The sequence below is a fragment of the Oryctolagus cuniculus genome, chromosome 19, assembly GCF_964237555.1.
Source record: "Oryctolagus cuniculus chromosome 19, mOryCun1.1, whole genome shotgun sequence".
NCBI classification, from domain to species: Eukaryota; Metazoa; Chordata; class Mammalia; order Lagomorpha; family Leporidae; genus Oryctolagus; species Oryctolagus cuniculus.
Window position 1 is genome coordinate 19629441 of NC_091450.1, and position 13327 is coordinate 19642767.

Sequence of the window (13327 nt, forward strand, 5' to 3'; positions counted from 1 at the left end):
GGCTTGGCTCAGCAGGTTGGTTCTCTTGTAGGCTGCGGGTTTGTGGGTTGAGTCAGCTTGACACTTTTGTCTCTCACTCTCGTTGGTCCAGGGGTACAGCTGAGGCATATTCTTCTCAGGGTGATGAAAGAGATGCAAGAAGTCACGTCTGGCTGCATCACATCTGTCTTCATCCTATTGACTAAAGGATTCACATGGCAAAGCCCATACTCAAGGCATGGGAAAAACCTATCAACCTACCTGGCAAAATGAGTGAGTTTAGGGAGGCAAGAAGAGATCATCAGAAGTTATAAGAGATATTTACAAAAGACTGATGTGTTTTGATGCTGTTAAGAGTATGGTCTGCTTCACTCCCCAGTCCTCTGCTGCCTCAACATCTTCTGTCTGCTGGTTCACTTCTTAAATGACCTTGAGCAACTAATGAGTTTTTATTGCCTGGGTACCATGAGTCTCTTGTTTCCCACTTTGCTTTGGCCAACTGGAAGCCTAGAGCCAAACCTCAGCACATCTCAACCTTACTACTGTAATCACCGTTCCTGATAATTACCTGACCCCAACCTACCATGGCTTCATCTCATTTCCTTCTTCTAAGACACTCTCATTTATTTGATCCTGTTGTGTTTTGTAGGTTTTTGTTAGCTATTAAAAATCCTTTATGGGGTGAGGTGAGGTATACACGAACACACCTAAATGTCAAGAGGAAAGTTATGGATAATTCATTCTATAATACTTACTGAACACCTGCCATGTGCCAGGCTCTGTACCTGGTGCTGAAGTTACAGTGGAGGAGTCTTACACATTTTTTCCCCTGAAAAAACTCCCATGATAATAAGCTGTGGCAGGGCTTCTCAGTGTCAGCACTATTGACATTTGGGGTCAGACAGTTCCTTAGAGGAGGGGGACTTTCCTGTGCACTGTAGGACATTTAGCAGCATCCCAGGACTGTACCTTCCAGAAGACAATAGCACCTCCCTCTCTTGTGATAATTAGAAATATGTCTGGAATCACCAGTGTCCCTTGGGGAGCACCATAGCCCTAGATAGGAACCAACTGGGCAATAGCAAGTACACTTGTAGGAGTCTTGGGAGCCCAGATAAGTCACCCAACCCAGGGACACTTTGCTGGAGGAGTTGACCTTGAGTAGAGGCTTAGAGGCTGGTGACAGGTGCCAAGTGAAGGAGCAGGGAGAGGCATTTCTGTTACCTGGAGCAGCAGGTGTAGGTGGAGCCTCAGAGGGCAGGGCAGAGATGATGAGAGAATTTGGAGATGTGGTGGAGCTAAGCCCTCAAGGGACTTGGATGAATTTGGTTCTGTAGGTATCCACCTCTCCCACTTGCAGCGTGTCTGAGAAAGGGCACTTGTTAGATGTGCAGATTCCTGGGCCCCTCTTCAGGGATTTGAATCCTAGATATCTTGAATGAGGACTAGGAATATGAATTTTAAGAGGCATCTTTGATGATTTTGATGCTAAAGACTCTGGTCTCAGTTGAGTTACTGAACTGGGTAATTTGTCTTGACTTTAGAACATCAGTAGAAGCTGGAGGGAGGGGGCTACTGAGACATCGCCAGCAGAGACCCTAGGGATGGGGCTCCCAGCCTTGGCCTGTGGGATGGAATCAGCTGAAAAGATTAAGCCATGATCTGTCAGGTCCTCCTTCAGATCAACTGTGTCTGAATCTTAGTGGGGAGAACCCTAGGAACAGTATTTTTTAATTTTATTTGTACCGACTCTTATTTTACTACACAGGCATCCACTAACATATTCATTTATGAGCACTTATTTGTCCAGTACGCTTCTGTGTCAAGCACTTGTCAAGATACTGGCAGTGTAGAGATGAATAAGCCTTGTTAAGGTTACCTTTACTGGGGCAGGCATTTGGCCTGCTTGTTAATATGCCTACATCCCACACTGGCATGCCTGGGTTTGAGTCCCACCTCTGGCTTCTGACTTCAGCTTCCTGCTGATGTAGACCCCAGGAGGCATCCACAGATGGTTCAAGTCATTGTGTTCCTGATACCCAGAGGCTCCCAGCTTTTGCCCTGGACCAGGCCCAGCCCCAGCCTTTGCAGACATTTGGGGAACTCCTTCCTTCTCTGTCTCTCTCCTGCTCTTAAAAGAAAAAAAGATTACCTTTATTGTGGTAGACAGTAAGCAAACATTAATAGGAAGTCACATATGAAGTTATATACAACATAGGGAAATGATGGAGATGAGGATTTTTTTAAACAGTCTTATTCAAATATATAATTCACCCATTTAAACTGCACAGTGCAGTGGTCCTTAGTGTTCATAGACTTGTGGCACCATCACCACAACGGACCATTTCACCAGTCTGAAAAGAAACCCTGTGTCTCCTCCAGGATCTCATGTCCTCTACCTCCCCCAGCCCTAGGCTGTCACTGATTCACTTTCTGCCTGCTCTGGAGTTCCATGTACACAGTGGAACCACATGCAGTATGTGGTTCTCTGGGACTGGCACCTTCGCCGATCCCAGTGGTTACTGGTCTGTGTGTGCTGCAGCGAGTATCCTTGCTTGGTCCTTGCAGCTCAGCATGCCACTGCATGGGGAGACCCACTTGGTTTCTCTGTTCATCGGTCGGGGCCATGGGGCTATTTCTACTTTTTGGATATTATTAATGATTTTATAAACATTTGTGCCTAAGTGTTATGTGGACATCTGTTTTCCATTCTCTTGGATACATGCGGGACCTTCAAAAAGTTCATGGAGAATGCATATGATGAAAAAACTGCATAGATTTCAAAAATTTCTTTTGTACCAAAACAAACATTTTTTAAAAAAGATTTATTTATTTATTTGAAAGGCAAAGTTATAGAGAGGCAGAGGCAGAGAGAGGTCTTCCATACGCTGGTTCACTCCCCAGTTGGCTGCAAAGGCCAGAGCTGAGCCGATAGGAAGTCAGGAACCAAGAGCTTCTTCCAGGGCTCCCACGTGGGTGCAGGAGCCCAAGGACTTGGGTCATCTTCTACTGCTTTCCCAGGCTGTAGCAGAGAGCTGGATCAAAGTGGAGCAGCTGGGCTTGAACTGGTGCCCATATGGGATGCCAGTGCCACAGGCAGAGGATTAACCTGTGCCACCACGCTGGCCCCTCCATGAACTTTTTGAAGTACTGTGCTACACCAAGGAGTGGAATTGCTGGATCACATGGCAACTCTATGCCGTAAATTTTTGAAAACTGGCCAGCTTTATTTTCCAGAGTGACTGTGCCATTTTAAACCACCACTAGTAGAGGAGGCTTCCAATTTTGTCCATATGTGAACCAGTGCTTGCTGTTGTCCATTTTTTCTATTATAGCCATCTTGTTGGGTGGGAAGGGGTAGCTCACTCTGATTTGCACTGGCATTTCTCTGATGGCTAAGATACCGAGCACCTTTTCCTGTGCTTATTGTCAAACAGGGTAGTGTAAAGCCTCCTCAGATTATTCTGATGTGCAGGCACAAGTGTGAATTCTACCTCTGTTCAGGGAAAGCAGAGGTTCTTGCAGGCGTTGTAGGTATGTATCTCAGAAGGGTCAGACTTGCATTTGGACTAGCAGGAAGGGAGAGCTCCTTGGAGGCCCCAGCAGGAAGGATGGATTGGAGGGAGGAGAGCTGGAAGGCAGAGAGCCTGGGTAGGAGGCCTCTGAAGGCATCCAGGGGGTTAAAGGGGGCTCTGACCTGGGGGAGGAGGGTGAGAATGCAGAGGATGGGATGGGAGAGCCATGGGAGGTTAGAACACAGACTGATGAAGTATAGGAGGTGAGGCAGGGGAAGGAAGAGTGAGATTTTTGCATTTGTTCTATTTCAGTGGCAGAAATGGGAAGGCCATTTTGGGAAGAAAGAAGATGGGGCAGATGTGCAGAGGAGTGGGGTCTTGAGCATTGTAAACCCAGGTACATCCTCTTATCTTGCTGAGCCTCATTTGACTTGTCAGTAGATTGGAGGAGGCAGGGTACAGTCCTTCACTGAAAGGCTTTGTGTGGAGGGACGTGGCAAGGTAAGTGATACAGCCTGGGGGGTTCTATTGACACGCACCTGTTCATGGTCTCATGTATTACCTTGTGTTCTCACTTACACTCGGCTTCCTTGCTAAGACTCTTGTTTATATTCATGCCTGTGAACCTCGGAGCCTCTGACAGGGCCGGTTTCCTTCCCCGCCCCTTATCCTCAGGTGAGCACTCCCTGTGTGCCAGGTAGGGTGTATATGGAGTGCGTTGCATCTGTTCACCATAACCTCTGAGGTTCCCAGGCCTACTTTACAGAGGAGCCCAACCAACTCCCTTCACCCCCCAGAGCTACTTGTCTGTGGATGAGTCAATTTATGGTGCGGATGAAAGAAGGGAATAAAAGTTTATTGGCTGTGTGTTATAAGCCAGATTATGTCGTTACTCTTATTTAATCCTCCAGTCACCCAGTTTGCAGATAAGGAAACGGTTTGCCCGAGCTCCCACAGCTAGTGAAGTGGCAGGGTATGACAGTAAAGCCCCAGACTGGCCTCTGCAGCACATGGCCTCCAAGGGCATAGGGACCTTTCAGCCAAGGGCCATTGGCCAGGAGATCCTGGAGGGGACCGGGAGCCTGCAGTACTGCCCATTGCTCCTAGATGGCGCTCAAGGCTCAGCTTCCAGGACACACCTGAGGCTGATCTTGCCTCTCTGGCCAACAGGCTACTGCTTCTGTGCAATTTGAGGAAAGGAAGAAATTGTTCTGCCTTGTTGTTGGGGGAGCAGTCATTGTTTTGTTTTTGTTTCTGGGTGCAAGGGTCATCTCCTGCCTCTAAGCCTCTGCAGCTGCATCAGCCTGGTGAGCTGGCGAAACCGGGGGAAGTGACTGGCTGGGGTGGGTGGAGAAGCAAGGTAGGGAAGCAGGGGAGCTGGGTGGGTGGGGAGACAACTAGAAAACAAAGTGAAATGGTGGCACGTAGGAGAGCCCCTCTCCTGACCCGGTAGTCAAACTTGGCATGGTTTGTGGCTGTCAACAAATTCCCCTACCCTGAAAAATGGGACCTCTGTCAGAAAACAGAATGATGTCAGAGACAGAGTTTGTCATTGCTGTCTGATTCCTCATCTTAAGGACCCAGAGAATGGAGGGACAGTGAAGTCACAGGTCTGAATTCAGGTCTTCTGTGCCACCTTGCTTATTCCATTTGCCTTGCCTCTGTTTTAGAAAAATAATAACAAGGGGCCGGCGCTGTGGGATAGCGGGTAAAGCTCATGCCTGCAGTGCCAGCATCCCACATGGTTGCCAGTTCGAGTTCTGGCTGCTCCACTTCCAATCAGCTCTCTGCTATGGCCTGGGAAAGCAGGGGAAGATGGCCTAAATCCTTGGACCCACAGGAAGCTCCAGGCTCCTGGCTTCAGATCGTCCCAACTCCAGCCATTGTGGTCATTTGGGGAGTGAATCAGTGGGTGGAAGACGTTTCTCTGTCTTTCCCTTTCTCTGCCTGTAACTCTGCCTCTCAAGTAAATAAATAAATCTTCAAAAAAGTATAAAATAATAATAAAAAAGGTTTTACGTGTTTGTTGACCAAACTGGGGTTTGCAGGCGTGATGTGGTGGGATGGATGTGTGGCATGGGAGAAGAGGGTGAACTGGAGGCCTCTTTTCCTCATGAAAGAGGAGACTGCTAGCCAGCTCCAACTGCAGGGAGACTGTGTGCCTGACTTCTTTTTGGACTGATTTTTTTGAAATGTGAGAAATCTTTTTATGTGAAATTTCCTAATTTTAAAAAATTATTTACTTGAAAGCCTGAAAGAGTGAGAGGTCTCATCTTCTAGGTCACTCCCCAAATGCAGTGGCTGCGGCTGGGCCAGGACAAAACCAGGAGCCGGGGCTGAATCCAGGTGTTCCAGTATGGGTAGCAGGGAGCCAAGTACTTGGGCCATCATCTGCTACTACCAGGGTGCACATTAGCCAGAAACTGAAATCTGGAGCCAGAACCAGGAATCAAACCCAGGCACTCCAGTGTGGAATGGGGCATCTTAACAGGTGCCTTAACCAGTAGGCCAAATACCTGCCCCCAATTTCCTAATGTTTAACTGTTGTCAGTTTAGTAAAACAAAAGCACGAAGCAGAGAGATGATCAGGAGCCTCAGAGGGATGTGTGGGTTTTGTCTGGTTTGGAAGCACCCTTGGAAGGGAAGATGAGTGGTAAATGAGCAGAGTAGAAGTTGGCGGGGGGTGGGGGGAGGGGCGGGGTGCTGAGATGCGGTGTGGGGCCCAGCAAGGCAGCGTGGAGGGGTCTTGCTGCCCTGGCTGGAATCCCTGTGTGGGAACTCCTTTCAAGGGAGAAACAACTTGTCTGGGAAACTGAGGGTCATGCACTCTTTATTTCCCATTTTCCTCTTCATGATTATTCTGTTTTTGCTCTGGCCACCAGGGAACTTAAAGCTCAACTGGGATCCAGATGCCTAAAAATTGTGCAGAACTGAGTGCTTTACATCTGTGTAGTAGCATTTCCTCTTGGTCTTCATTTCCTATCTCCCGTGTATTTTCCCTGGCTTTGTCTTTTAATTACATTTTCCGATTTTATTGTGTGCATTCTTGGAAGCCGCCTCAAGTCCTCTGTGGTTTGAGTAAGAATGTGTGTGTCATGGGATATTTGGCTGACTGAGCTGGGGATCGAGCTTCTTTTCCTGTGGACAGAACTTCCTTCTCCTCTGCCTGCTCTCATGTCCTGGAGCTTTAAGATGGAAGGCTAGAAGACAGAAGATGGCCTCTGTTTTCAGTCTAGCCCAGTGCACTGAGTTTGTGGAGCAATGATCAAGGACTAGAGATTGGCAGCTATCTTTCATGGGAGGTTGGTGACATCCTAGGCAGGCATGGCAGCCACAGGTTGGCAGAACTCTCAGAGGGACTCGTTAGCCCTTTGGAGACAAGCAGAATGATTTTGGGACCTGGGTGACAGTTGATGACCCAACTTTGACTACCAGATTCTGCAGGGAAGTTTGCTGTTTGTTGTTCTCAGGGAGCTCAGCAGGCTGCAAACTTTGGGGCATCTGGAATAATCTTGGTTCAAAATAGTGATGCAGCTTCCCTCAGCCTCTTTGTGGGCAAACATAAGCCAGAGCAGACCTGTCAGAGCCCTGTGGACTCCCTTGTTAAACACAGATGGGCCCAGTGCAGACGCTTCAGCTGGACCAGGGACAGCTGCAGGGGCTCTTCCTGATCAATAGAGCTCTTGCCATCGCCATTTGGGATTGAAAGGAAACATCAGTAGTTTGTCAAGATCTGCCCCAATTAAAAGTACACATCACATTGATCCAACAGAAACGCTTTGTGTGAGTGTGTGTGTGTGTGTGTGGTGAGAGAGAAAGAGAGAGAGAGAGAGAGAGAGAATATATGTTCAAGACATTGCAGAATCATAGGTAATAGTGAAGAAACATCCATCAGTAAGGGTCAGCTAAATTATGGTAAACCATTCTATTGAATGCTATGAGATTGTTAAAAAAGATGAGATTAATTTATAGATGCTAACATGGATAGCTCTCCCAAATATACTGTGTGTGTGTGTGTAGTTATGGTTTATATACAGCAATTTACTATAGTTCTAGATAGTGTATGTATTAGCGATACAGGTATAGAGTTATCGAAATGCACCCAGGATATAGGTTTATTGAAACATATAGTTTGTAGGAAAATGGGTAATTTACATGCCATATTTAACTACATATATTGTTATCTATACAATTGTCCCTTGGTATCCATGGGGGATTGGTTCCAGAATCTCCTGTGGATACCAAAATCCACAGATGCGTGAGTCTTTTATTGGACTTAGTATTTGCATATAACCAACACACAGTTTCCTGTAGACTTAAATCATCTCTAGATTGTCTATATCACCTAATGCAATGTAAATTGCAACATAAATAGTTGTTATACTGTATCATTTGGGGAATAATGATATAACAAAGGTCTGTACAAGATGCAGTTTTCTGAATATTTTTGATTCATAGTTGGCTGAGTCATTAGATGCTGAACCTGCAGATGTAGAGAGTTGACTGTCTACAACTCTCTGCATTTAATTATGTATAACCTTTATATATAAGTATCTATCTCTGTTGATAGTTATCTACAGTAAATAAGTATATATTGTTATCTATGGCATAATTATGGATAGTGTATATATTTAATGGAAATTAATATGAAATATATTTCCATATATGGCTGTATATACATGTGTACATAAACAACTCATAACTGCATTGTGTTTATGACTTGATTTATGTGTAACCAGCACCCTACTACCCAAGCAGGAAGCATTTGGGTTTGTGACTGATGTGTCTGTCATCAGGGCCATGCTCAAAATACTTGTCCACCTACAAGCCTCAGGCTGGCTTGAGGCAGGGCCAAGCAGGTCCTGGAGACCCCTTGATGTTGTGACCCCTCTACTTCTTGGATCATGGGAGGGAGGGGGCCGAGAGGTCCCAAGGGTGGTTGCTGAGCGATGTCCTTACTGAGCTTCTGAACAGGGTGGGAGACTGCCCGTGTTTTAATAGCTGATATGGCCGTGCTGATGCTCCAGGGAAGACGCCGCCTTGCTGTTGATAGTGATAATTAAAAATTCTGATAAAAGTGCAGTGGGCGTCCTGTGCCCTGACCTGGGAAGCAGGCCCCCAGAGCAGAGACCTTTGGACGTTTCTTTATCCTGACCTTGGATTTGCTGCTCTGGGCACCAGCTCCCGGACTGAGTCTGACATTACCAACAAGTCGTGCTGCATGGCAGACTTGGAGAGAAGTCAGCCCATTCTGCAGAAAGCTGGCTATAATTAGTTGTTAATAACCAGAGCCCAGGTTCCCCATGGTGGAAATTGTTTCCGTATTGATCTCCACTGCAGTGTCAGCACCCTGGAAAGATTGAACTTTAAGTGCTTAATTCAGTCCCATTCAACCGATAATTTTGGTTTTGTCCTCCAAACAAAAGCACCCTTGTTTATTCTTTTTTTTTTCCCTCCCACAAATAATAAAGTCAGTGCATTTCTCCCCCTTCCCCCGCCCAGATTCAGTCTGCTCCTGTAATCAATATGTTTGGAAATGTCAATGTATTCCTGAGTGAGGTGCTGGGGAGGGCTGGGGAGGCTCTGAGTGGACAAACAGGTTGCTGTGCAAATCCTATCCCAGCACCCCCTGCCTGTGTCAAATCGCTGAGTTTCCACACCTGGGCACAGGGTGTTGGACACGGCCTTTGGGATGTGGTTGACAGCAGTTTGTATCTAATGCTTTTACGTTCAGTTCACAAAGGCAAAAGCAAAACTGCTAAGGTTTTGGTTTTTTAAAAAAGTTATCAAGTGAACCTTCTGGGAATCATGCTCGCCTTAACCCTAACTCAAAGCACTCCCCCTGAGCTTCACCTTTCCCAGGAGAGCAGAGTTGTGTGTGTGTGTGTGTGGGGGGGCACTGAAGGGGGAGGGGCCTGGAGTAAGCTTGTCCGCTGGGTAAGTTAGCAGTGAAATGAGCAGATTAATGCATTCAAATCTCAGCCGAGCAGAAGGCTACTCATCTAACTCAGGATTTTCATAATAACCCCGACAAATAATACGTGTTCAGAGGTTACTGTTTAGGGGAAGCTGCATTACCACTAAGTGCCTACTATGTGCCAGTCATTTTATCAATAGTATTATTTAATTACCACAACAGATCTTTTCCCATTCCAGAGATGAGGAAATGAAAGGAAACCAAGTGAACTGCTTTGAGGTCACACAGACAGCAAGTGACAGAGCCACATGAGAACTATGCCTTTCTGACCCTAGAAACCCAGCGTGTGTGTGTGTGTGTGTGTGCACACGTGGATGTGTGTGAGATCTCTCTGTGTCTCATCCAAAGCAACAACACGATACTTCTTCATAGTGCAGTCAAAAGGATTAAATGAACTATGCCTATAAAGTGTTTAGTCATATTAAGCCCTTCAACATAGTTGATGTTATACTGTCATTATAATTATTGCCCTCATATGCATAAAACATTATCTTTCAGATATTTCTGACTTTAGTATAGATGTAAAACCTTTTTCGTTTTGTTCTGAAAGCATGTACAACATTAGGGGTCAGATAAGATAGACTTGGGGCAGAGAGGAAGGTTGCCTGATAGAGGCTGGGAGGGGGCATCAGAAGTGGCCTGTGGGGGCTGGGGCCTGTGGTATAGTGGGTAAAGCTGCTGCCTGAAGTGCCAACATCCCATATGGGTGCTGGTTCGAGTCCCAGCTGCTCCTCTTCTGATATAGCTCTCTGCTATGGCCTGGGAAAGCAGGGAAGATAGTCCTTGGGCTTCTACACCCCATGGGAGACCCAGAAGAAGCTCCTGGCTCCTGGCTTTGGATCAGCTCAGCTCTGGCCATTGTGGCCATTTTGGGAGTGGACCAATGGATAGAAGATCTCTCTCTCTCTCCCTCTCCCTCGCTGACTCTGTCTCTCTGTTATTCTGCCTTTCAAATAAATAAATAAATCTTTTTAAAAAAAGTGGCCTGTGAGGGGATTTAAGCCTGCAAATGTTGATGATAAAATGTTATTAGCAAAGGAGGGAAGGGAGTTGTGAGGGGGAGGAACAGCACATGCAAAAGCATGGAGGTGTGGGACAGTGTGGGCCAGTCATTCGGGAGTGGTGCAAGTAGGTTGTTGCATCTGAAGGGAAGGAACTTGTTGAAGAATGGCCAGAGGTGGGGCTGGCGGGTGGGCAGGGCTAGATCATGGGTAGTCCTTTCTGACTAAGGGACAGAGGCTTCATCATGGGGATCCTCTGGGTCCTTGAAGACTTCCAAACAAGAAAGTAGCAGATTCAGGGCAGTGCTTCAGAGGGTGACTTTCATGCTGACTCCAGGGATCTGGGAGGACTGGCAGGAGGGAGACCACACTGGGGCTGTTTTCTGTTTTAGAGAAGACTCCGAGCTGTGAGTGTGAGTCAGAACTGCTGCGGATGGAGGAAAAGCTCACGGAGCAGAGACGATGTGGTCTAGAATCCGCAGAACTGGGGGCCAGTTAGATATGGAGAGTGAGAGAGCGAGAGGAAGTCTAGAATGATTCCAGTTTTGGTGGTTGTTGGAACCACTGACAAGGAGACAAAGGGAGAAGCGTGTTTTGGGAGAAAGACGGAAAGTTGTGTGTTCTAGTCAGCTTGGGCTGCATTAACCAAATACCGCAGACTGAGCGGCTTACACACAGATACTTATTTTCTCATGGCTCTGGAGGCTAAACAGTCTGAGATTATTGCCCAAGCCCATGCATTTAGCAAGAAGCAGGGCTAGAAATCAAAGCTATGCGTGCCTCACTCTAAACAATATGCTGGATGGACTACAAAGGGTGGGAATTGAGGAAAACAAGAGTCTCAAAAAATAAAAAAGAAAAGGAAGAAACAAACAGGGGTGTGCATCATCATAGTGGTTAATCTGCCCATGTTCCATATTGGAGTACTTGGGTTCATTATCCAGCTCTTTGACTCCAGCTTCCTCTGATGTGCACCAGGTAAGCAGCAGGTGATGGCTGGAGTAGCTGGCCTTCTTCTACCAATGCAGGAGACCCGGATTGAGTTCCTGGCTCTTGGCCTTTGTGAGAATTTGGAGAAATGAACTTTGTGAGAATTTGGAGAAAGAAATGTCTTTCTTTATATTTCTCTGTCTCTCTCTTGCTGTCTCTCAGGTAATAGATAAAACAAAAAGCAAGAACAAATGAATGGGAGTGTAGATAGACCTGCTTCTTTGTAATTCTTGAAAGAGCTATTCTGAAGCTACCAAAACCAGTCCAGATGGGTGCCCAGCCCCCACCCAAGTTGGGAACAGATCACTGTCCCCAGTAGACCTAGCCCAGGGAAGGAATTTGATTGAATCCATTCATTCAGATTTACTAATTGGCCCCCACAAACCAACCAAAGAAAGCATCTGTTCGTCTGGTTGACCTTGGGACTAGCTTACCCTTGATCTCCATGCTCTTACAGATGGAGAGGAGTCCTCCAGGCCATGACTGGGAAACAGAAACCTCCCTTCTCGAAGCTGGCAGCTTTTCAAAAGCCACCAACTTAAAATCACAAGAGATGAGGAGAGGCAGATGGCAGGACTCACAAGACTCTCAGAAACACAGCAACCTGGGTTTCTCATTTTCTTGCAAAACAGTACCAGTCTCTCCACCTGATGATCTTATAAGCCAAAGCACCTTTTGCACAGCCTAATATGCTCAGTCTTGATCTTTGAAGTGAAATTTAGGAGATAAAAGAATGAGGAAGGGGCCAGTGCCATGGCTTACTTAGTTAATCCTCTGCCTGCAGAGCTGGCATCCCATGTGGGCGCCGGTTCTAGTCCTGGCTGCTGTTCTTCTGAGCCAACTCTCTGCTGCGGCCCGGGAAGGCAGTGGAGGATGGCCCAAGTGCTTGGGCCCCTGCACCTGTGTGTGAGAGCAGGAGGAACCACCTGGCTCCTGGCTTTGGATCGGCGCAGTGCCGGCCGTAGTGGCCATTTGGGGGGTGAACCAACAGAAGGAAGACCTTTCTCTCTGTCTCTCTCTCTCACTGTCTAACTCTACCTGTCCAAAAAAAAAAAAAAAAAAAAAAAAAGAATGAGGAAGATTCCGCTCAGAAGTCAGACAGTCCTGGTGTGAATCCCAGCAGTGACCACAGCTGTAGAACCTGGAGCAATTACTTAATACTCCAAGCATTAATGTCTTCATTTCTAGGAAGGGAATAAACACAGTCTCTTTCTCTCATGAGCCTGTGAATCTTAAGTGAGAAATACAACATTTTGAATAGGAACTTTAGCTCTTGCTGTTCCCATCAGTTGCTTTTAATACCTTGTCTTCTTTCTCATTGGGAATAACATTGAATGGTAAACACCAAATGTGCAGACAAAATTTCTGAGTCTCCCAGTTAATGGGCTCATGTTTGAGTCCTTCCTCCCTGAAATTCGTATGTTGAGACTGATTTCCTATGAGATTTCTCGTTCTCTCTCTCTCTCTCCCTCCCTCCCTCCCTCCCTCCATATCTCCCTCCCTCCCTCCCTCTCTCCCTCTTCCTGCTGTCTGGGGACACAGCATTAAAGCAACCATCTATAAACTGTCAAACAGACTATAACTGACCTTGCACTTCCAGCCTCCACAGAGATAGAAATTTCTGTTGTTTGAGCCACCCAGTCTGGATATTTTTGTTACAGCAGCCTGAAGTGATTGAGGCACTCCCGTTCCTTCTGAACAATATTTCGTAAGTTGAGGCCAGGGAAACTTGTTCATGCCATCAACATTCCTAACATGCTCACTGAGTCTTGGTTGTGAAATCATCTTCCAAAGTCAAGCTCCTGCCAAGAGGATTCCCTTTTTGAGCACTGCTATGTAGGTAGCTTTTCTTTTCTTTTCTTTTC

At 46.5% G+C, this 13327-nt stretch overlaps 1 long non-coding RNA gene across 2 annotated transcripts in view; it reads left to right on the top strand.

The window, feature by feature from the left end:
- LOC108176784 (uncharacterized) overlaps positions 1 to 13327 on the top strand; it is a 196282-nt gene that overhangs the window by 24946 nt on the left and 158009 nt on the right. The window contains exon 2 of one of the 2 annotated variants that reach the window (XR_007920131.2): positions 3807 to 3891. The exons of the other annotated variant lie outside the window; for it this stretch is intronic. This is a non-coding gene — a long non-coding RNA (uncharacterized lncRNA). The remainder of the gene's footprint in view (positions 1 to 3806; positions 3892 to 13327) is intronic. 2 annotated transcript variants of the gene reach the window in all.